This window comes from Chinchilla lanigera, unplaced genomic scaffold (assembly GCF_000276665.1).
Source record: "Chinchilla lanigera isolate Chin_1 unplaced genomic scaffold, ChiLan1.0 scaffold00043, whole genome shotgun sequence".
Classification (NCBI taxonomy): domain Eukaryota; kingdom Metazoa; phylum Chordata; class Mammalia; order Rodentia; family Chinchillidae; genus Chinchilla; species Chinchilla lanigera.
The window spans coordinates 9,386,662-9,412,890 of NW_004955444.1; the positions used below are offsets into that span (position 1 = coordinate 9,386,662).

General features: G+C 36.8%; 1 protein-coding gene across 1 annotated transcript in view; it reads left to right on the forward strand.

The window, feature by feature from the left end:
• Ncoa2 (nuclear receptor coactivator 2) overlaps positions 1–26,229 on the forward strand; it is a gene marked incomplete in the record, with an annotated part of 273,362 nt that overhangs the window by 72,914 nt on the left and 174,219 nt on the right.

The following is a 26,229-nucleotide window of genomic DNA, read 5'->3' on the forward strand; positions in this document are numbered from 1 at the left end:
TGTACCTAGATTTAATGGCAAACATGATGCTTTTACTAGTGCTGTGTTTAGATGAGATGGTGATGAAACAGCTTACAGAACAGAGTACATAGCTTTATTCCGTCGTGTGAAAACAAAAGCTATATTGTGTAACTTAGAGAAGCATTACCTAGGAGTTCAATTTGTAAAATATATTCCAGCTGAAAAGGGTAGCATTCCTAGAACAGTAGAGCACTGTACTTCAAAGCTCGTAGGGAAGAGTTTGGTTTTGCTTCCTGTTTGCTGAAGAATGCTTTGCTGGACGATGACTTCCGTGAGGAAGAAAATGGGTGTTGCACAGCTGACTCATCAGGCGCTACACAGATTTCCCTCTTTTATTTTCCACTGACAATTTTTAGTTGTGCGTATTTATGCAATGCATGTTACGATTCATGAACACAAGGTAGAATAATTAAATCACACTAGTTAACAAATCTCAAAAATGTACCTTTTTATGGTGGGAACATTTAAAATGTACTCTAGCAAGTTTGAAATGTACAGTGCATGATTATCAACTATATTGCCACATGGTCTTAAAAAACATACACAAAACATTTTGTGTCCTTTGACCCTTGTCTCTCTCCCGCCTCCCAGACTCTTTGATCCTGTGAGTTTAACTACTTTAGATTATGTGTATCAGTGACAACACACTGAATTGTCTTTCTGGGTCTGGCTTATTTCACTTAGCATAATGCTCTCCAATTCCATGGATGTTATCACAAATAACAGAATTCCTTTCCTTTTTAAGGCTGAGTAACACAGACACACACACACACACACACACACACACACACACACACTCTGTTTTTACACTCACTTGTTGACGGCCGCCTAGGTTGTTTTCAGACGTGGTTATTGGGAGTAATGCTGCAGTGAACATGGAAGTGCACAGATCTGACACACTGATTTGGATCGTTTGAGTGAATACCCAGACATGGGACTGCTGTATCTTAAATGATACAGAAACAAAACCAGAGTTCTGCTTCTGAGATTCTGTGGGTTGGGATGTACGATGTCTGGGATTTGTGTAGGAAGGTGTCTGGCTTCCTGGATTTGATCAAACTGGTTTCATAGGGACATTCCCAGGGCTTCGTAAAGATATTGTACCTTGAAAACAGCTTGTTAAACATGCTTGAGTCTTTGTAAACCAGGTTCAGCCTCCAAATCTACTATTTTCTTTTCAGCCATATATAGTGCTTTAACTTTGAGAGGGAAGTAGCCTCTTCCTGTTCACACACATAGGTTTTTTTACCAGGAACAGGCTGTACTCTAGTTGTACCCTTCAGTTTGTTTCTGAAGGTGCTGCCGAGTTCTCTGTGTTGCATGTCTTGCATTGTATGGGTGGCTCTTCCTAGAAAGCATGTGGCACTGTTAACTGAAGAGGCCCGCAGTCAAAGCAGTGTTCTTTAGCGTTTTAAAAACCTTCTGTATGTAACTTAGTTTCTGACCCTCATAATGTTATACCCCAGCAGGGCAGTGTTTTATCGGAATCAGCGCAGTCCTGAGCCCTACTAATTTAATTTCTCTTACTATCCCGACTCCTATCTGGAAAGCTCTCAAGGCTGCCAGCTGTGTGACCGGGGTTGAAAGCACAGGCTTTGGATGAGGTTTGTGGCAAGAATGTGGGTTTGCCCTGTTAGTGTTGCAAAATCACTTCTTCTGTAGAGAATCACACTTTGCTCTGCCTCCCGTAGTCTGGTTTGAGATTATTTTTCTTGTGGTTTTGGTTAGTGAATGTGTGCTCATGGCTTTTTTTTCCTTTATTCCTTTCCCTTCGTTCAGACAAACAGCAAAGAAGAGAATAATCTCAGGTGCTTTCGTACTTGATCGTTTTCAAGTTCTGCAGGTGATTTTCCTTTTCATCTGCCTGCAGCCATGGGATAATTAAAATACTTTTTGAAATCATTAGTTTTACCTTACTTTCCCAACAAATATTTTATTCTTTTGGTATTAAATGTGACAACATGGTTATCAGCCGAGGAGGTGTGAGCACTGAAGAATTTACCCATAATGGCGCCATACTCACCTAATCATTTTTAGTTTTTTTTTTTTTTGTTTTTTACTAAGTGTTCTGTTTTGTTTCTTTGACTCTGAACAAAACTCAAAGATTGGAATTTTATCTTGTTTTGATACCCTTTTGGTTTTTTTCTTCTTTTTGTCTTTTCTCAGTACAGGAGTTAGAACTCAGGGCCATTCTGTTTTTTTTGTATTTAGAGACAAGGCCTTGCTAAATTGCCCAGGCTGGGCTAGAATTAATTTGTAATCCTCCTGCCCCACCCTCCCAGCGTGCTGGGGTTATAGGAATGCACCATCATGCCTACCTGCCTCTCTTTTCTTTAGAGTTGCTGAATGCCTAAAGTTCCCAAAGCAAAGGGGGAAAATTTGAAGGTGGAAAAGCTTTTTTATTGAGAAGCTAGATGACTAGACCTTTATAATCAGTCTAAATATCTTCCCTGATTCCTAAAGAAGTATAAACTCAAGAAGTGATTGTGAGGCAATATGTTCCCTCCTTAACACTCTGGAACCTTTTAACCTTCCTATATTTTATCAAACGTGTCAGACATTTAGGATTTTTCCAGTAAGTGGAAATACTCAGGTCTGTAGAAGTACCTGGCGTTAGTTCATGTCAGCATTTATCATGTCTGCCCTTCCTTTAGTTAGAAGGAATATCAAGTTGGAGAAGATGTTCTCTGGAAAACATTGATAGCAGATGTTCGTTGGCTTTCAGATGGTATCACTAGAAAATGGTTAAATTCTCAAATGGCCTGTCATTCAAGATACAGCTGAGAAAGGCAGCAGTCTTCACACATATACTAATACAAATTTAGTGTTCTAAAAGAAAGCGTAACTTGATAAAAAACAATTTCAGAATGTGTAAATGTCAGTTTTTTCCATTAGATTTTTAAAAGATTTTATTTAACATTTAGGAAATAAATGCCCGTTGGTTCCATATTTAAAGAACGTTTTAAAACCTTCAGTTCACAGAGTTTTACATGAAGTGAACTGAAGGTGAATAAATGTGTCAGGATTTGGGGTCTGGTTTTACAATCCACAGTGCTGATTTATTCCATTATTTCTCTTGTAGAGGCTTCTTACATCATGAAGTTTGGGTACCTTTCATCTTTTTAATGGGACTTTCCCAAAAAATGCTGTTTGTTATTATTTTCTTAAGTGTATTTATACTTGGCATTATTCTTTAACCTTAGAATATAAAGCTCCTTCACAGAGAGGTCACTTGACATAATTTGACTCCATAGAATTAAGACAAGCATAGCTTGGTGAAGCATTGTATACTTCGATATCGTGCTGTATTTGTGGTATTCTTACTTTATTTTGAAATATGACTTGTTTATGTATTTGTGGATAAGGAAGTTGCCTTTGAAATTTGCTTTGTATCTTAGAGTTGTTCATAGCCTGGTTCACAGTATTATCTGGATATAGTAGGAGGGGAGGGGGAAGAGACTGACCTGTGTAAACATTTAAGTGTTAGGAAATCACTGAAATATCTGAAGTCTTCTAGCTAACATGGACGGATTCTGTTCCTAAAAACAATTTTTTGGTGTACCTTTAAAATCAACTCTATAGTATTCTTCTGTGACCCCTTCGTTTTTAAACATAAATCTGATTGGTGCATTATATAAGCCTTAAATTTCATATATACCAGGGGAAGGGTGAGGTTTGAGACAAGAACCACAATCTCTTATTTTCTCAAAATAGCTCTTTTCAGCCTCCCAAGTTAACCACTACTGCCAGTGACGAGTCAGACCTCTTTGCCTGAAGTGGTAAGCTATATGCCACTTCTGAAATACCATTACTAAAAACAGCTCAAGTTTCTAAGCTGCCTTACATTTTCAGAAGCATTTGAAAGTATTTTTGAACCTACCAGACATTATTAGATGGAAGAAAAAAAGAAAGTGTGTTCGGCTAATTTGTGTTGAACTCATAGTTGGCGGTAGGAAGGGTTAGAAAAATTTTCTAATTCCTTTGGGACTTGAATAAATCCATCTAATGTAATAAGATCATGAGCACGCAATTTATTCAGATTAGCTAATAAGCCTTTGCCCTCCAGAGTTCATTGTTTTATAAATAGGGCAAAAACTGTACTTGCTGGTTGTTCCATGTTACAGTTAGTTTGCTCCCAATTTTAAACACAAATCCCTGTAATAGTTTAAGATTGACTCAGATCTTACTGCTCTGACGAACACCCCCTCCCACCTGGTTTTGCTAATACGTGTTCAAAGTTCGTTCCTCATCAGACCAAGTGCTCTGATTTCTCAGTATTGATTCTGGGTTTGTGATTTAGTGTGACTACTATTGGAAACCTTTTGATGTGTCATCATTTGTGTCATACAGAGGGTGCTTTGAGATTGTGAAAAGGTTTTACCATTGTTTCTTTAGTCCAAATTTTTCTTGACACAAGAAAAATTGTGTCACAACATTGAGTTGACAACTTTTCAGGGAAAGTTGGAATACTGTCGTGTTAAATGTTCAAATTGTAAGGTAATTCACCTTTTCATAAAATTGGAAAATGTATTATGTTGGAGGAGTAAGGTAAACTCAATTTTGTTTTTTATTTAGTAAACGAGCATCTTTTAAAAATGTACTGAAGTATTTTCCAAGATGATTTTGTTCACTGGAACAAAAGAACTTTAGAGTGACAATTACTATTTTTAAAACATCTGAAATGTACATGGGTCAACAAATTTATAAAATGCTACATTGACCTAAAAGCTTTATATGTATTGCTAATCTACAAATATTCAAAAACTTAACTTTGTTACAAACTCTCTTTTATCCATCAAAGAGTATATATCAATTTAAGAAAATTTGATAGGTAGTAAAATTTTGAAGAGCTGCTAACTGCTGGAATTTTCTTTTTTCAAAGATTCTGTTTTCTTGTCTCACTGTGCAGTCCAGGCTGGTCTTAAAACTTCGTTGCCCAGGCTGGCCTTGAACTCATGGTGATCCTCTTGCTTCAGCCTCCCGGGTGTTGAGATTGTAGGCATGCACTACCATGCCCAGCTGGTGGGATTTTCTTAATTCCAGGAATTTTGAGAATAATTTTGAGACATACGACATTATGATATAAAGATATAGTCTGTTCATTAGAATACCATTTGTTTTTACTTTTGTAATGTCATGTAATTTACTTTTAGCTCTTAGAGATTTAAAAGTGGCTTTTTCTGTAAAATTTTTTGTGAGCACCAAGCTAGGAGTCAGAAGATCTGATTTCTCAGGGTTCTGTGCCTGAGTCACTTTGATCAAATCAACAAAGCTTGTGTTTAGGGTGAAATTAGGGAAATGATTGTACCTTTAATTAGGCAGATAGAAGGAATGCCTTTAACCCTATTTGTTTAGAGTAATGACTCTATTAGAGGATGGAGAATGTTGGAGAGCTAATCAGGAATTTGGAGATAGGTGAGCTGTTCTCTTCGCTTGTCATTGAGGAAGCCATGGCCTACAGATGCGAAGGTACAGCCGGAGTCTCAAGGGTATCCGGAAGATGGCGGAGATGGTCAGGAGGCCAGGCTGTGACGGCAGCGAGGCTTCAGAGCTGGTCTGAAGGGGAACACGAGCACTCTGTGGTCAGACGCTCTCGAATGCCTTCTTCGCAGGTATTGTGACTTCATAATGGAGGGTTAGTGGTGTCAGCTTTAGGTCTCTGATCATCCATTGTTCAGAACTCTGTTTTGACTCTTATAGTATATTTTGGATAAAACATTAATAAGTTGCTGTTTAACAGTGATTTATTTTTTTACTTTTGAGTCATTTTAAAAAAGAAATTGGCAAATTACCATGTAATTGCTAAAATCAGAATTATGAGATAATAAACAGGTCAGTTATAATTTAGGTTACTGTTTTGTCACTTTTACTGTTTTGACATTTATAGTACACAGAATTTGTTAACATACTCATCACCATAGCTCTCAGTCTTTTGAAGAGAAAATAACAAGGCCAGGTATTTTTTGTGACTGTTTTAGAAAACATATGATTTCTTCTTTGCTACAGTTATTGCAGTGACAGAAATAAACACATTATTACTTAACGAACACTTGCTGAGCACCTTCTACAGAAGTGCTGTGCTGGATGAGAATGATTTGTAAGATTTAATAGACAGCGAGTGGTGGCTTCCACATATGGTCCCGCCTAGGAGATTGAATAGGAGGATCACTCGATCCCAGGAGCTGATCACTTGAGCCAGCATGGGCCCATAGCAAGAAGCCCTGTATAAATGAGTCAATAAATATAAAGCAAAAGGGGGGAAAATAACAATAAAATATCATACTATATATAGCCTTTGTCCAAGAGACCTTAAACTTACCTTTTTAGGGCTTTGTTCTCACAGTGTGAAATCAAGCATTTTCCTATATTTAAAAATGCTTCTCAGAATAATTTTCTCTGTGTGTTTAGGGGGAGGGGATGCCATGCAATTTGAATGGAGAAATGCTGCAAATAGAAAAGTGGCTAATTTTAGAACCCTGAGAATAATGTTATGAAAGGTTAAATTGTCCATGCTTTAATAAAAGAAGTAGTTAAAATTAGTTTAGTCACTGGAATAGTGTTTGTTTAAACTGTAGCACACCTAGATAGAAATAAATCTTGTTAAAACAACAGCTTACTACTGACTCCACTTGTTTTGCCCATTCTGGGTCCCAGAATCTCGACTGCAGTAAAGTAGAAAAGGTCTACGAGGCATGTTTGCAGTGATATCTTAAGAGGTTCTTTAACCTGATACTTTGTGGAGAAAAAATAAAGAGGATTAGTTACGCATTTTTTGAATTTATAGTCTGAAATGAGAACCCAAACATTTTATTATATGCTGTAGTTAACTAAAACATGTTTTGTGCTACAAACTGCACGTGACCTTTTGTGGGATTTATGAGTCAGTCTTCACTTCCTTCTTATACGGGAAATCAGACCTCGGTTTCTCTGAGATTGGTCCATATTTTCATTTGATCCAAATTGTCTGTTCATGAAAGATTAGCTATTGTAGAAAAAAGTTGAAATGTATACAGGGAGACACTTTTTAAATCATTTGTACATCCCTCAAAAGCATGACTTTTTATAATTTTTATAGCCCTGCAGAAGGCCCCTGATGTACAATATTGGACCTAGGATTTATTTTACAGCAGTGTGAAAGCAGCATACATTTAGTAGAAACCCTGGACTAATAGTATGTGGTAGATCTTTTTCTTGACACTAAGCAGGTCAGAGAGCTGTAGCTGCGCTCAGCCCTGTGATCATGAGGGAAGCACTGGTGTTTTACGGTGTGCCACATTACTAAGTGATAAGAGTCAGCAGATTAAGTGTAGTGAAGAAAAAAACATCGTGGGAACACTAGGTGGGAACCAGAATGATGTCAAACACAAGAAAGGATTATGATGTATGCAGATAAATAAAAACCGATCCATTCATTTATGTGAAAAATATTTATAGTAGCAGGATCTGTAAGCAGGGATATACTCAGGCTCCTCAACTTACAGTGGGGCCATGTCCAAACCATCTTGTAAACTAAAAATGTAAGTTGAAAATTTATTTAAAAGTCCTTATTACTATGTATGAAAAGTATTACTCTGGTTATGTATTGCTTAAAACAACAATTTATTGGGGGCTGGAGATTTAGCTCAGCGGCAAAAAGCGCCTGCCTGGCAAGCGCAAGGTCGTGAGTTCAGTTCCCGGTACCGGAGAAAAACCAAAAAAAAAAGGTAAAACAACAATTTATTATTATCATCATTATTATTGTCACATCTCATTCTGTGGGTTTGAACAAGGCAGAGCAGAGGTGGCTTGTCTTTGTCCTGCGATGCCTGACATCTTGTCGTCATTATTATTACCACTAGGCTTAGGGTTTATTCTAGTATGTCTAGCAAAGCATCTACTTGTAAAAAAAGAAAATATCTACTTGTAAGTATTTGGAGACTGTGGTTACTCTCTCCTGTCTTCATGCCATCCTTAACTACATGTCTTCATGTGGCCTAACTGCCTGGAGTGCTTTTTGTCCTAGATGGGGTTAGAAAACAGAGAATTGATGCTCAAAATGATTAGGTATTCCCAGAAAGAATAATTGCAGTTCTGTATCTACATCTGTGTGTGTGTGTGTGTGTGTGTGTGTGTGTGTGTGTGTGTATGTGTGTACTATTTTATGATAAGTAGCTTTCGGGCACTGGTATCTGGAGATGATTATTTCAGAGCAGAAATTTTCTCCAAAATCTGCAGAAATGACATAGGATTATAAAAATTGGCATTTATCATCTGAAAACAAAAATGCCCACCTACTACTATCACCATTTCAGAAAATAAATGGATGATTAACACCAGAAAATAGTAAGCTCATAAACTAATAGTAAAGGTGGATCCTTAAATTCTAAGAAGGTTTAGCTTTGTAGAAAAAAGTATTCCATAGAAACTTTATCTTTTTAAAGACAGATGCTCACTATGTAGTTCAGGCTGGCCTTGAACTCACTTTTTAGCCCAGTCTGACCTTGAACTCGTGATGATCCTCCTGCCTCAGCCTCCCAAATTCTGGGATTATAGGCATGCACCCTGGTACCTGAGTGGAAACGTGGTTCTTTACCTACATTTCAGAGTCACGTTTTGGGAACCACCTGTATGGCTTTCATTAGATTTGTCAGTGAAGCTTTTGATAAATGAAAATATACACTTTATAGCCATATTTATTATGTAAATCATGGAGAAAATTAACTTGAGTAATAGCTCCTATGAAAAGGATTCAGTTTAGTATGTTGTTGGAATCCCTTTCAATGAAGTTTATTTTTATTAGAAGCTATTAAAAATAGATTTACAAGCTATACATAACACTACCAAATCAATAAGATTTAAATTAACAATGTCATGTGATACTGTTTGGCTATAACAAAGTAGCTAAATTGTTATCTATAATATGCTGAGCTCAAAGTGTGTTGAATCTAGTATATACTACTTTTAGTTGTATGAATGTATTTCAACTCTGCCCCAGCAGTTTTCTTTAGTTAACCTTACAAGAAATTTTGACCCTCAGAGCTGGATATCAAAGAAAATAAAATACCAGTCTCTAACAGAATTGTTAGTGGAAATGTAAGTACTGAAATTAAATGGCAGGAAGTTATCAACTATGTGTTAGTAACTTCAGATTTGCATTAGAATAAAATATGAAACTATACAGTCACGTAAGCATTTTGTGGGCATTCATGTGCATTCTTTGTCCCTGGGACTCCCAGTTTGAGGAAAAACAGAACCACAACAGGTTGTTTTCCTAGCTTTTTGTGCCTTAGATTTCAGAATTGTTTTATTTTCTTCTGCCCTCCCCTCGCCTTCAGGGTATCACCAGACTGGCAGACTGGCCTGGAACGCTCTTTGTAGCCCAGCATAGCCCCAAACTCCAGATCATCCTGCCTTAGCCTCCTGAGTGCTGGGATTACAGGTTTAAGCCACCACACCTGGCTGTTTTCTTTTTCAAGAATGCTGCTGATGTCAGATGAGTTTTTCTTCTTGTCACAGCCTCTTACGTTTTTTCCCTCACTTCTGTCTTCCATCCAGCAGTACGCTGTTACTTCTTCCTTTTTATTTTTTTGCTCATGTGGGCACAAGTCAATAATCAAATAATCTTGTTAGTAAAATATTTGGGGATAATTCATTATTGGTGCTTGCAACTTACTTGTGTAAAGACGGGGTGTTAGAAAACATCTTGTTGATAGCACACTTTTTTGTTGGGGGAAATGAGTTGGGGAGATGAAGGAATGCAGACTGGAATGATAATGAAGCATCTGGGGGAGCATAGAAGCCTGAAAGTCAGAAAGACCTGGATTCATGCAGTAGCACCTCTTCCTTTCACTGGAGCAAATCATTTAACTTCTCTGATTTAGTTTCTTTGTGTAAAAAATAGAATTACTAGATACTTATCTATGGAAATATTAGAAATACTAAAATAGGCATGTTTAAATTGTAGCAGAGTAACTGACTTGGGTTCTTTTATTAAATGCAGCTGCTTCCTTTTTACAACTGAGTAGTAGTCCTCTGTGTGTATATACTACATCTTACGTATTCACCAACCAGTTCATCTCAGATCTTGGCTCTTGTGAATAGCCTGGCCTGAACATAGAAGTGTGGACACCTCTTGATATGCTGATTTCCTTTCCTTTGGATGGATGTACAGGATTTGTGACGATATGGATGAACCTAGAGGAGATTATGTTATGGAAAATAAATTATTAGGCATAGAAAGATAAAGACTGTACTTGTCACTTACGTATGAAAATTAAAAACTCGATTTCATGTGGTCACCAGAAGCTGGGAACAGTGGAAGGGAGAGCTGAATGGAAGCAGAAGGGTTGGCAGATTTAGGGGCCCTTTTGGATAGAAAGAATACATTCTCATTTTCTAGAGCACAATAAGATAAATACAATTCACAACAACTAATTGTAATTATTTCAGAATACTAGTAGAAAAGATTTTGTTCCCAACCAAAAGAAATAATAAATGTTGAGATGATGGACATGCTGTTTGCTCTGATACGATCATTGTACATTGTATGTATTTGTTAAAACATCACCCTATAGCCAATAAGTATGTGCAATTATTATGTGTCAATTAAAAGTTTTTTAAAATACACTAAGGAAAAAATAGCTCTTTTTGTGACTCTGTATGCCTAGGAAGTTGGGTGACTCATCTCCAGATCTTTCAAGTTTTATTTATGTTTTGCATTGCTAGATATTTTGTCTTTTGATTCTAGATTCACAGCTCAATTCCCTCTCAGATTTATTTGTTCCGAGTTCATAGAAACTCCGCTAGTTAGAATGACTGGAAGAATTACTGTTAGTGTGTGGAGTACAACTTGAGCACCCTAATCCGAAATGCTCCACAGTCTGTTTGAGGGCCCATATGATACCCAAGTGGGAAATTTCACACCTGAGTGTGTGAGATGGGTTAAAACACAAGATATAGTAAAGATCATTTATAAAATTACCTTCAGGCTCTGTGTATAAGATACATGAAAAAAAGATATATATGATACATAAATGAATTTTGTGTTTAGACTTGGGTCCCATCTCCAAGATATCTCATTAGGTATATGCATGTATTTCAAAATCTGAAAAAAGTTCAAAATACTTCTGGATCCAGGCATTTCTGAAAAGTGCTTTTGAACCTATATTTTTTTGAGCCTCAATTTCTCATCTGTGAAACTGATTGAAGCAGACTATTTCTAAGTTTTTTTGAGATCTGACTTTTTCTGCCAGAATTGTATGGTTGCTAGAGGGTCCAAATTTCCCCATCATTCTTGATGCTTTTGTTAGAATCTAGGCAGTTAGTAAAATGAAACATAACATCTTTAGTTTTTTAACAAGATGCAGAACTTATATAGGCCCACATTGTGAAACATTTTTAATAAAGTCTCTTTGTTGATAATATTTGATAACATTTCTTCTGAGTAGCACTTGGACCCGTGGGGTGGCTCAGTGAAAGTATAACAAGAGATGATAAAAATTTGATGAGGTGCTACTCAAGCATAAACCTTCTATGGTTCACAGTGAGTTGCAAAAGCTTTTGTCTTAGTAGTATTGGTACCAGCTTTTAAAATACCATATCCTTTCTAGAACTCTGTAAAATATCAGTATACTTAATTCCATCATACATAATCATAATTTTAGTCAAATAACACATATAATAAAAATTACAGCCATAGACACTTATTATACACGTGCAAGCTATTTTTAACTTTTTAAAAAATAACTCTTCATTTCATGCTTGCTTCTTTAGTGAATTTATGCTGTGCTGCAAGAAGAATATGGGCCCTGTAACAGGTATATGGAAAGAAATGCCCACACCACTAATCACCAGGGAAGTGCAAATCACAAGCACAGTGAGATATCATCTCACCGTAGTTACAGCGCCTGTAATCAGCAAGAAAAGCATGACACACTAGTGAAGATGCAGACAAAGGGGGACTCTTGCACATTCTTGGTAGGAATGTAAATTAGTACAACCATTATGGAAAACAGTATGAGTTTCTGCAAAAAACTAAAAATAAAACTACCATATGATCCAGCTGTTCTGTTACTGGGCATATATCCAAAGGGAATCAGACAGTTTGTTCCCATGTTGGTTGCAATACCACTCACAATAGACAGGGAGTCAACTGAAGTGTCCATTAGTCGATGAATAGATTTTTTTAAATGTGATATATCCACACAGAGGAATATTACTCAGCTTGAAAAGGGAATGAAACTTCGTCATGTGTGGCAACATAGATGGAACTGGAGGGCATTATGTTAAGTAAAATGAGGCAAGCACAGGACAAGTACTACATGTTCTCACTCGTATGTGGAAGCCAAAAAAACTGATTTTATGAAAGAGAGAATAGTGGCAGCTAGAAGGTAGAAAGAGTAGGGCAGGGGTACCAATGTACAGTTAGATAGGAATAATTAATTCTCATGTTTGCAGCATAATAGGGAACTGTAGTTCATAACTTTATTATATTTTTTGTAAAGAATTGCAGAAGAGGAGTTTGAAGGCTGCCAAGAAAAGGAAGCAGGAGAATATAATGCCGAGTCAGGCGGACGTGGACTTGACAGCCAGGTCCACTCAGTTCTTTGACATCAGATTGTGTTACCTGTTCTTATAGTTTTGAGTATTACATGCTGTCTTCCTTTTAAAGGAGACATCTTATACTCTTTCCCTCCTATGTATTTTATGTGAATCTTTGGGCTAAGCACCCAGTAATGCCCCAGAAACTGTGGGTTTAAGGCTCCCAAATACAGCAGCAGGTTGTCATCTTATTTAAAGATTGGCTGAAACCTTACCCTGGCTCTTAAGGAGTTCATAGTCAGGAGGGAAGATAAATTTTAGAATAAGATCATGATAGTGACCATTTGGACATGCTGTGTCCAAACCCTTACTTGCTATTCACTTGTCAGCACTTTAGCCTTCTCCAGTTTAGCTTAATCTTTCTCTGCTGAACTGTTTTTATAAAGGGGTTAGTAGTTTCTAGTTGCCAAAAAAGTAAAGATGTTAATTCTCCGGGGCACTAAATATGTTGACTACACTCTCCCTGAAACTGCCTGCTCTTCAATTTTATAATACTTTCTTTTACGTCTTTCACCTTTTAGATGATTTCTTTCAATGTCTTTCACCTGTATTTTTGTTTTGCAGTGTTGGAGTTGCTCAGGCGCTCTGCTAGACTCCCAGCTCTCCTCTCTTCATATCTTTTGCCTAAGCAGTCTGAACCCTGTCTGTTGATTTGAGCAGTATTTTCAGGATAGACTTCAAATTGAGTATCTTTAGTTCTCTTCCAATTTTGAGTCTAGTACATTGAACTTACAGGTATGAGATTAATTTTTTTCCCTAAGTCTGTCTGTAGGCAAGAATCCCATGCTTGAGCCAGGCGTGGTGGCACACACCTGAAAATCCCAGCACTTGGGAAGCTGAGGCAGGATTGTTGTGAGTCCGAGACCAGCCTGAGCTAAAAAGTGAGCTCAAGGCCAGCCTGAACTGCATAGTAAGACCCTGTCTCAAAAAGACAAGGAAAAAAAAAGAAAAAGAATCCCATACTTTGGGTAGATAGGTACTATTTTACTTTTGTTGCTTTATTATATTGGCTTTCACAATGGTAAGCAAGACAGACATGAATGGTCCTGAAAAGATCTGTGAATATGATAGGTATATTATTTTCTACTATATCATACATATAAATTGTGGATGTGTACTTCACTGTAGCTGAAGAATGTTAAGCTAATGATGATGTGTGCTTTTCTATATGTTTAATTAATGGCTTATGAATTTTTTTACATTTAATGTAGATGAAATAACTGTTGCTACATGTTTAAATTAGGACTAATTGTATTTTCTGAAGCATTTAATTAATTAAAATTAAATAAAACCTTAAAGTTAACTTTAAATTAATTTCAAGTACCACTTATAGTAAACTGAAGATTTTTCTAGAAAATGTGAGCTTGTCTGAAGTACATAAGAATAAACAAGTTTTTTTCCTGTGGTCTAGCTGTCTAATTTAGCACTGTCAACTTATTGATTGGGAGGAATTTATTTTGCATATGTGATACACATTTTCTATATTATTTTTACTTATTTACAAGTAATATTTTTTATTCTTTGAAGTGCAGGGGATCAGACCCAGGGCCTTGCACCTGTGGGGAAGTGCTGTACCACTTAGGCTACATCCCCAGCCTTAAGCATGTTATTATTGACTTTTGCAGTGAAACTTTGTGTTTCACTATCACATCACTAAATTAATTCATTCATTCATTTTTGTAGGTCAGGCTGTTCTTGAACTCACTATGTAGCCTACAGTGGCCTCAAACTCAAGACAGTCCTCCTGCCTCAGCCTCCCAAGAGCTGTGCTAGGATTACAGGCGTGTGCCAAATGTCTGGCTTACTTCATTAAAATTTAAATGGAGGCTATATTTTAGGATATATTTGCATTGTATGTATAATTATGTAATCTGTATATAAAATAGTATTCTGTTAAATGATCTGAAATGGTCCCCATAGTTAAATCTTGAAAGTGTGACATATCTTTTAAAGTTATATAACTTGAAATATGCTAAGTTAAAGGTGTATTTGTGTGTTTAATTGGTAGTTTTTGTGTTTTTATTTTTTTTTTATTTTTTTTTTTTGGTTTTTCTCTGGTACCAGGAACCGAACTCACGACCTTGCGCTTGCCAGGCAGGCGCTTTTGCCACTGAGCTAAATCCCCAGCCCAGTTTTTGTGTTTTTAAACAAAAAAAGAAAATTAGTAATCACACATTCTAGGTGTAGGCTGTGGGTACATATTCCTGTGTGCTTGACTTCAGGGATCCTTCATGAGCGTTTCCTTGCATACCCAGGTGTGCTCTGTTTCAGCTAACCCATTTGTCCGGCTTGATGATTGGGGTGGTGGTGCTGGCTAAATAACAAGATGGTCAATCAGTCATAGACCTGAGTTAAAATATGAAGTAAAGTATTTGAAGTGCTTCCTTTTGGTTAGTCAGTTATTTCCAACACCATGTACCATAGTCTCAGTTGTCCACTGTTTGGCTTTAGATCTAAAATGTCCCCACAAAGCCTCCCGTATTCAGAGGTAGAACTTTTGGAAGGTGTTGGATCATAGGGACACTGTCCTCATTCTATTAATTAGGAGGTGGCACCTGGTTGGGAGAGGCAGATCACTGGGGATGTGACCTGGAAGGGTGTGTTCTTGTTTCCAGCTCTCCCCTTCTCTCTGTTTGCTCCCTGACAGCCATGAATTGAGCAGCTTTTTTCTTTCATATCCCTCCACCACGCCATTCTGCCTTGGAGGCAGCATGAGTCAAAACAAACTTAAATTGTATAGTCAGGTTTTCTGTTCCAACGATAGGAAAGCTACTAATAATCTACCAAAATGGAGTTGGTTGTTTCAGGTGGAAGAACGCACTTTCAATGCATTTATCAATTCTACTCTGTTGGGACTGGCTTCCTTTGCTTGGTAGCAACTTTCATTCAGAAAATTAGGTGGCTACCTGTGGGCTTTGGAAAAAATAATTAACTCCATGATCTGTTCAGTGTTACAAGATGTAGGGAATATGCTTTTGCTGTTCCTGTTAGGGCTATACCAAAAACTACTAGAAGGCAGTCTTCGAGTTGATCACATTTCTGCCATATTTTTCAGATCAAGTTGGCAAAAATAATAGCATCATCCAAACAGTGACCTTCCAAAACTACTCAGTGAATGAGGGCCGCCATGACCTTTGGAGTCAGACTCTCCTGGTGTGACTCTGGCTCTTGCCAGTGTGTTAATTGCATGGTTTTAGATGAGGACCTTCCCTTTCCAGGTGTGTGTGTTTCAGTACTGTGGAAGTGCAGCAGTGCTGTCTCAGTTGCTGTGAAGGCTGAACTAGTAGCACGTATGTGGCCCCTGGCTCATAGGATGAGCATCAGTGATAGCTGTCTTTGCTGATGTTGTGGTGTTATGAAACCAAAAAGCAAAGTATATACCTTTTCTTATTCTTGTAGTCATCAATGAAAGTGTTTTTTAACCTGTATTGCAGATGTCACTTTATTTCTTTCCCAACTTACTTTGCTTCCTCTGGATCTGTTAATAGTCATTCATTTAAAAATAAATAAAATGAAATGAAATACTAACCATATTGCGTCTGACACTCTCAGCCCTCATCAGCCTATATAATTTATTTTTCTTGTCCCAAGGTACTTAAGTGTACTCATCCTGCTAGTTGGTACTCTTATGTGGCTCTTGTTCATACAAGTCTGCTGCTAGAACGACCTTTACCCTTAGGTACCTCTGCGCACAAAATAGCCTGAGCCATCACAGAGGAAGAGCCAGGGACTTGGGTATATTTACAAAAATTATTCATTATTTTTTTAGCATTTAAAAACGTTTTACCATTTTACATACCATAAAAAGCATTCATTTATGTGTACAAAAAGAGTGTTAGTAAATTTTATTCAATTGTACATATTTTGTCTCTCTTAATTCGTCTTTCTTTAGAGCAGTCTAGTTTTGGAACACTTCTGTTCCTCCCACAAGCTATCTTGCTTGCTTGCTTTCGAGACAGAGTCTCACTGTGTAGTGCAGGCTGGACTTGAACTCACTTATATAGCCCAGCCTGGGCTCAAAGTCATGGCAGTCTTCCTACCTCAGTCTCCTGAGTGCTGGGATTACAGGCCTGCACTGCTACATCCGGCTCCACAATTTTTCGTGTACTCATTTTCACTCAGCTCCCAGTTCTACTCCCTGACTCAGGAAATCATTGGTCTGCTTTCTGTCTAATTTTACATTTTCTAGAAGTTTTAAATAAATTTAAGTACACAGTGTTGTCTTTGAATCTGGCTTCTTTCATTTAGCACATTTTTGAGGTTTTATATATGCTATTGCATATACCTGTGATTTGTTCCTTTTTATGATTGGATGGTGTTCTCTTTTATGGATGTACTGCATTTTAAAAAATTCATTTTCTGACAGATAAACATTTGTAGTGTTTCTAGTTTAGGACTGTTCTGAAAAGTAACTGCTGTGAACATTCGTGTACAGTGCTTTCTTATGGACATTTCTAAGAGAAATGGAAACATTCAAGGGATAAATTTTTTGAGTTGTATGATAAGAAACTTCCAAACTATTTTCTACAATGGGTTGTGCCATTGTATTTTCTCACCAGCAGTGGGTATGAGGACAGTTTCTCCCTGCCCTGGTCAATACTTTACTACTTGTGTAGGATGTCTCAGTGTTTTTTAAATCTCTGTTTTCCTAATGAGTAATGATGACAGGTATTTTTCATGTATTTTTCCTATTTTATATCTCCTACGCTGAGAGTGTTAATAAGATTTCTGTTGCTGTGATGAAATACCTGAGGTAAACAACTTAAAAGGAAGAACATTGTATTTAGTTTCTTTTCTTTAGTTCTTGTTTCTTCCTTCTTTCTTTGTCCTCTTTACAAGTTTCTCCAAGCTTCTTTTGACCTTCAGCCTTGCTTCTAATCTCTTTTTCTCTTTACCTCTTTTGCACTTTCTCCCTTTGAAGGTAAAATCCCTCTATTGAGGGGATATCTACTGTATATAATTTTTTGATTTGTTTTATATTTTGTTATATAACTATAAATCTTGTATGTATTGGTTAAAGGTGGCAAATTAACAGTTACCACACTTTGTCATTTTCTACGCTATGTTTGATACTTTTGTTTTCACTGATTGTACTGCTTTGGCCAAGGTACATTGTTGTTCTCATCAGTTTTTCCATTACAGTGTAGAAATTGGCGGTGGCGTAAACAAGAGTATAGTCTAGTACCAAAGAACTGGATGCTAGCCCAGGCAGGCAGCAACTTTTCATCCCTAATAAACTGAAGAGGCAGGATTTTGGGACAGACTCAGAAGCCAGGTATACCTAGAAGACACCTCTGAAGAGTAGTAATTTCCTTAAAGAGGTTTGATAGTAGTGATAAAGCTACTTACCATAAACAGTTGACAAGTATCAATGCAGAAAACAAATTTTACAAAATAGAAAATGAGAAAACATGGAAATAAAAAGCAACCCCTGACATGCAGCTTGCCTAAGGCAAATGCAGGGGGCATTGAAGTGGAAAAAAATCAAAAGTCACTCAGTTGAACTTTCTGACATGGTAGCAGTGGAAGTACAAAGGAGATGAATGAGTAACTAGAAAAAAACAAATAACTACTCAGATAACTAAAGAGGTGATGACCATAATGAAGGATATGGTTAATTTAGTGAATCTACAGTAGATACAGATTTTTTAAAAAAATACAGAGTAGCTTAAGAGAGAGATGGAAACCATGAATGCCCAACATAGGAAAGAACTGGATTCCATAAAACAGATTCAAACAGATATCCAGGAGATTAAAAATTCTATTGAAAGTATATGCACAAGAATCAACCAATGTGAAGATAGAATATCAGATCTAGAAAACAGGTTTGCTGTTAGTATTCATGAAATGAAAGACTTCTTAAAAATAGCAAAGTACCATGGAAAACAGCTGCTAGAAATTGCAAAGATGAATAACATAAGATTTATTGGAATCAATGAAAGGTCAGAAGATAGTACAAAGAACATAAAGAAACCTGTTCACAGAATAGCAGAAAACTTCCCAACCATTGAAAAAGAATTTGAGATACAGATAAGTGAGGCATGTAGAAATCCAGTTAGCTATGATCAGAAAAAACTACACCAAGGAATATAATAGTCAAGAACCAGAAATACAACATAGGAACAGCATATTAAAAGCTGTTAGAGAAAAGAAACAAATCACTTGCAAAGGAAAAGTACATTAAAATAACAGCAGACTTTTTAACACAAATGAGTCTAGGAGAGCTTGGAGTGATGTATTTCAAGTCCTAAACAAAGTGACCCCTAACACAAATTGATGCAAAATTATCTTTCAAAATTGATGGACAAATAAGATATTTCCATGATGAAGAATACCTGAAGTAATTCACAAACCACTAATCCAGCATTTCAAACAGTTCTGAAGAAAAAGAAAAAGACAGCAAAGAAAAGAATTCCATGATTCCCAATAGAATGAATCTGTCAGGCAAGGTAAGCAGTTAGAGGGCAAGGAAAGGGAACCAACCACAGGAAAACAATATGACAAGGGTAAACCAGTACATACCAGTTAAAACCATTAATGTGAAATGCTTTCAGTTTACCAATCAAAAGGAATAGGTTAGTAAGATGGACGAAGGAACAGGATTCAACAATATGATGCATTACAAGAAACATATTTTACTCAAAAATGTGAAGATTGAAGGTTAAATCATGTAAAACAGTGCTCTATGCAACAGGAAGCCAGAATAAAGCAGGGGTAGCTATGCTGTTGGCATACAAATTGGATTTTAAGCCAAGACTGATGAGAAGAACAATGGAGGTTACTACTTACTTGTCAAGGAAACAATCCAAGAGAAAGAGATAGCAGTCATAAATATATTCACACCAAATACCAACACACCCAACTATATAAAATACATTGATGGATATGAAAAATCAGATAAGCACTAATACAGTTGTAGTGTGGGACCTTAATGCCCCACTGTCCCAAATAAACAGGTCAACTAGACACACTTCTAGAAAAAGAAGAGCAAGTTAAAGCCAAATCACATACAGAGAAGAAAACTATAAAGATCTGAGTAGAAATTAATGCAGTTGAGTCTCAGGGAAAAAAAAGAAATCAATGAATTAAAAAGTTGGTTCTGTGAAAGATTAAATAAAATAGGCAAAACTTTAGCCAACCTTATCAAAAAAGGAAAGACTCAGATTCATGCAGTTAGGAATGAGAAGGGTGAAATCACAGTGGATTCTACAGAAATCCAGAAAATCATCAATAACTACTTAAAGAACCTATACTCTAATAAAATGGAAAATGCAGAAGAAATGGACAGATTCCTAGATAAATTTGAGTTACCAAAGCTGAATCAAGAAGATATAAAAATCCTACATAAACCAATATCAGTCAATGAAATTGAATTTAAAAACTACCAACAAAGGAAAGCCCCTGTCTTGATGGATGCAGTGCTGAAGTCTACAAAAAATTCAGAAAAGATCTAATGCCATTACTCCACCAATACTCCACCAGCTCTTTAATGAAGTTGAAAGGGAAGGAATACATAAGCTCATACTCATTCCTGGAAGTAAACATTAGCTTGATACCAAAACCAGAAGAATCCACCCGGAAAAGCAAACTACAGGCCAGTTTCCTTAATGAACATAGACACAAAAATCTTTAATAAGATACTGGCAAAAAGAATGCAGCAAATCATTTAGAAGATTGTACACCATGACCGAGTAGGATTCATCCCAGGGATGCAGGGATGGTTCAACATACACAAATCAATAAATGTGGGACACCATATCTACAGAACCAAGGACAAAAACCACATGATTGTTTCAGTGGGTGCACAAAAAGCATTTTGACAGAGTCCAACACCCATGATAAGAACCCTACAGAAAATTAAAACAGACATGGCTTCTAATAAAAGCCATGACAAAGCAACAACTAGCATCATACTAAATAGTCAGAAACTGAAATCAGGCAAAAGATAAGGATGTCCACTGTCACCACTCTTGTTCAATATAGTTCTGGAAACATTAGCCAGAGCAACTAGAGAAGAGAAAGAAATGAAAGGAATATAAATAGGGAAGGAAGAAGTTAAATTATTATTTGCTGATGACATGATAGTCTAGAAAACCCCCAAACCTCCACCAAAAGATTCCTAGAATTAATAACCAAATTTGGTAGTGTATCAGGATACGGTTAACATTCAGAAATCAAAAGCATTCCTATATAAAAGTAACAAACTGAGAGAGAAATCATTTAACACCTTTCACAGTAGCATCAAGAAAAATATATTTAGGACTCAATCTACCAAAGGAAGTAAAAGAACCATACACCCAAAAGTATAGTACTAGCTGGGTCTGGTGGCTCACACTTGTAATCCCAGTACTCAGGAGAGGCGGGCAGGAGGATTATTATGGGTTCAAGAATAGCCTGGGCTACATAGTGAGTTCAAGGCCAGCCAAAACTGCATAGTGAGACCCTGTATCCAAAAAAAAAAAAAAAAACAATAGTATGAAAAAGGAGTTTGACGAGGATATCAGAAAATGGTAAGACAGCTTCTGTTCTTGGATAGGCAGAACCAATATAGTAAAAATAGCCATGCTTCAAAACTGTTATAGAGATTTAATGTAATCTGGATCAGAATACCAATAGCATACCTCACAGAACTAGAGAAAATAATCTTAAAATTCATTTGGAACCAGAAGAGATGCAGAATGCCAAAAGTAATCCTGGGCAGCAAAGGCAAGGCAGGGGAAATCACAGTCCCTGACTTGAAATGATACTGCAAAGAAAGCTACTGTGATAAAAACAGCATGGTACTGGCAAAAAACAAAACAGACACCAGGGTCAGTGGGACAGATTAGGAGGTGCAGACACAACTCCAACACACTCAGCCACCTGTCTTTGATAAAAGGACCAAACATCCTCACTGGAAGCAAGGTAGCCTCTAATAAATGATGGTGGGAAAACTGGCTTTCCCCATGCCAAAGATTAAAACTAAACCTATATTTCTCACCAAAACTGAACTAAACTAAAATCTATATTGATCAAAGATCTAAATATTAAAAAAAAAAAAAGGGGCTGGAAGATAAAATAGGGAAGATATTGGTGTAGGCAAAGACTTTATGAACAAAACCCCAGTCACACAGGAAATATTACAAAGATTCAACAGCTGGTATCACATCATATTAAAAGGCTTTGTGCACAGGAAAACAAACCACTAACATAGTGAAGAGACAACCCATAGAAGGGAAAAACTGTTTACCAGCAATTCCTAGACAAAAGACTAATATCTAAAATATATAATGAACTCAAGAGCCAGGTGTGGTGGCACACGCCTGTAATTTCAGCACTTGGGAAGCTAAGGCAGGAGGCTCACCATGAGTTCAAGGCCAGCCTGGGCCACATAGTGAGTTCAAGGCCAGTGTGAACTACCCAGAGAGACCTTGTCTCAAAAAAATTAGACACTCCACATTTAAAGACCCAATTCAGAAATGGTCATCTGAAATGAGTGTTCACTTCTCAGATGAAGAAGTACAAACAACAAATTAATGTATGAGAGAATGTTCATCATTCCTGATCATTCAAGAAATGCAAATCAAAACAGCATTGAGATTCCATCTCACTCCAGAAAGAGTGGCCATCATCAAGAAATCAATCCATAATAAATGCTGTTGAGGCCATGGGAAAAAAGGAACCCTTCTCTATTGCAGGTAGAAGGGTAAACTGGTGCATCCATTTTGGAAATCAGTTTGTACATTCCTTAAAAACTAAAACCAGTGGTTCTTTTTGACCCAGCTATTCCCCTTCTTGGTATATTCCTGAAAGAATTAAAAGCATCATGCCACAGTGATGCATGCACACCTATATTTATAGAGTAAAGTTTTGTAATAGCCAAATCTTGGAAACAGCCCCAGTGCCCACCCGTAAATAAATGGATAAAGAAAATATGTTTTTTATATACAGTGGAGCACTACTCTCTCATAAAGGACAAGCTTGAGACTTTTTTAGTAAATAGATGTACCCGAGACCATTAATCTTAAATAAATTGGACACACAAATATCATATTGTTTCTTTTGTGTGAGAAACCCAAGGGAAATTAAGGAGGAAAATGGAGGATAGATTCTGGGAAGTAGGAAGAACATGTTCATAGGGGAAGAGGAACAGGGGCTGGGAGGGAAGGAAGGGAAAATGCATATAAAATAATAGAACAAAAAGTGGAAGCAAAGCTTATATAAATGGAGAGGGGAAGAAGGGTCAAAGGGAGGGGAGAGGAATGGGGGAGAAAAGAATCGGGATATGCTAGGTACAGGTACTTGAGTCCATACTCTTTAAGTGAAATAAATTGGACACACATTATGTGAATACCACATTGTTTCTCTGATATGAAAAACCAAAAGTGTAAATAAGGACCAAAATGTATAATAGGCATTGTGAAATAGGGGAAAAATCTTTACATGGGGAGGGGAGAAGGAAAGAAAAGAAGGGCTGGGGGCTGGGGATTTAGCTCAGCAGCAAAGTGCCTGCCTGGCAAGCAGAAGGTTGTGAATGTGATCATTGTATATATATAAATCAAAAGTGTACCAATAAAATTGATTTTTAAAAATTTACTTGAGCTTTGAGTTTGAAGTTTCATTTTATGATCATTTGGCTCTGTCTTTGTTCGTTTGTCTTTGGGAGAGGCTGAATATCACGGTGAGGATTGCAGGTAGCACAGAACATAGCAGCAGGAGGGGGCAGAGGAGGGGGACAGGGTCCCAGGATTGCTTTCAAGAGCATAACCCTTAAATGATCCAACCTCTTCCACGAAGCTCCTCTCCTAAGGTTACACGTCTCCTGGTCCTGTCAGCCTAGTACCGCAGGCTGGTGACTAGGCCTTTAGAGTAGGGGCCTTTGCGGGGGTTTTAAGAACCAAATCATGACAGTGAATTACCAGGGTTTTTTTACTTTAAAAAGTTAAGTTGTCTTATTGAGTGATGCATTCATTATATATTCTAGACACACATCATTTATCAGGTAATTACTCTCTTTAGTCTAGACAGATGCCCTTTGATAGGTGATAATTCTACAAATATTTTCTTCCAAGCTTTAGCTTCTGTTTTTATTTTAAGATGATATCTTTGAAGAACAAAAATCTTAAATTTCAATAAATTTAAATTCATATTTTTTGCTTTATGGTCTGTACTTTAGTTGTCAGATCTAAAATATTTTTGCTGTGTCCAGAGGGATGATTATGTTTTCAAGTGCTTTCTTCAGTGGGTTTTACAGTTTTGTTTTATTGCTTGTGGTGGTGCTGGATATTGAGCCGTCCCAGGGCCCTGTGCCTGTGAGGCCGGTGCTGTACATGGAGCAGCCTCCCCCAGCCCTACTGGAGCCTACGTTTTCATTCTTTAGATCCACGATCCTGTCCTTTTCAAGTGAATCCTTGCACATGCTGTAAGGTACAGATTGAGGTTCTTTTCCCTCCAGCATATGTATAGCTAGTCTTGTGTACCATCTGTTAGAAAGACTGCCCTTTCCTCATTGATGTACCCTGACACCTTTGTTTAATATGAACTGACATAGTTGTATGGCTGTGTTCTGTCCCATTGTTCATCCTATGCCCATATCCCATTCCTTTGATTCCTGTTGAGTTATAGTAAGTTTTGAAGTCGGTAATATAAGTCTTTTATTTTTTGATACAGTTTTAAAGTAACCTAGCTCAGAAATTTCCTGGCAGTCCCCACATTTGTACATCTCTCTAGAGAGTTAACTGGCAGGCAAAGCTATGAGGACATTCTAGGAAAAAAATCAGTTCTGTTTGTGGTAAAAGTGGGCGGGGCTGAACTTCTCTTTTTTCTGTATTTTGTTAACTGTCCAAGCCAGCAGTGTGTAGCATCGCAATTACAATGCCTGCTGTATACCAGGTGCTTTAATTATCTCATTTAATATTTCCCAGATGCTACAGAGGGCATTATTATTTTTATCTCAAAGTTGAGTCCACATACCTACCCTATGCTACTAATAATAGTAGCATAACTAACCTGTAATCTTTATATAGCACAGAATTTAAAATATGGTCTGTCTGAGGATGCTGACCCCTCCTTTCTTTCAGTTGTTTTGTGCCTTCTAACATGGACCTCTTCTTTGTTTAAAGGAGCATATGTTCCCACCCATAGGTGGAAATGGTGGTAGTGGTAGTTCAGCAAGAAGACGTGCTCTATCCCCTCTGTCTTTGCTCCTGTCACTGCCAACCTAGGGGCAGTCTTCTTTCCTTCCCTTGAAGCCCATCCTAAAGGGGTGTTGTGTAAACTGTTAGAACTGATAGAAAAGTAATAGGATGCTTATTTATTAGAGTTTTTATTACTTGTACCATTGATTAAATGACTACTATTTCAAGTAACATAAAACGGTTTGTAAGTTTGTGTTTCTGTTTGAATTGTTCTTGTTTAAAATTTACAAAAGGCATCTTAAACATTGGATGTTTGGAAATACCTTTATTTTTGGTATATCTTCCTTTAACATAAGGATTGACACTTTGCTTCATGTTATATTTGCATATTAATAAAGCTTATCGGATAATAGAGCAAGCAGTAATACTTTAGTATCATCAATCCTGCTAAAACCACAAGTGTTGGCTCATGATTGTTGCTTGTGTGATGTTCTTGGACAAATGAGTTCTTGGTGTGGAATTATAATTGGTTTACATTAGGGCAGCATAATGTGTACATTTACCCAGTAGTGCTAGAAAGAATTGATGATTCCACTTACATATCGGCTTGTTGCACACTGATTGCCACTTGAGCAGAATACAGTTATTTCACTTACTGTGATACCTTATCTGCATACCAGTTTGCCCTTTTTTGTGAATTATTTCTAATAGCCTATCTCCATTTTAGTATGTATGATGATTTTAAGATTGATTTTGTACTGATAAAAATTAAAATGCAGTTTTATCTATTTTTTCCTCTTTCAACCACTTAGATTTTAAAATCACATGTTCCAGTGTTCTAGAAACAGTAAATTGCATATTAAGTTAATATTAACTTTTCCTGTTAGGTTCTGTTTACTCTTCTAAAGAATAAAGGGCTTTTAAAAGAATTAACACTATTTCAGTTTAATAATGAATCCAAATTGTAAATTATTACTGATTGATATTCTCCAAAGTAAAAGAAACGCTTACAGATCAGTTGTAAAAATATTCCTTGAAGCTAAATCCAGTAGTATTTAATGTTATTTTTTAAAGTCACATTTTCAATACCACTACTAGTAGCAACCACTCCGTTATTCTTATATCTATAAAGTAAATGACTGTAGTAAACATTATAGATAAAAAACTATGAGCATGTATTTCTTCATATTTTTTCCTGTCCATCTTGGAAACAAACTTCTTGTATGGTAAAGGATCAGAGAAAGCATTGCAGGCTTGGCTACAGCTAAGCTCCTCATTCTGGAGTACAGACCCGTAGGAAGCAGATCTTACTGCTCTTCATTACCGACAACGTTCATGTCTTCCTTTTTTAAGGCACCTTTTCTCTACAAAATTATTGTGATTGTCATACACAATATTTTTACTCCTATAAAGACTTTTTTGATAACTATTTAGTCACTTTGTACTTTTAAAAATAGTTATTGTGTAGATTTTTGTTATAGTAATTTCAAGCTTTTCAGTTTGTATTATATAA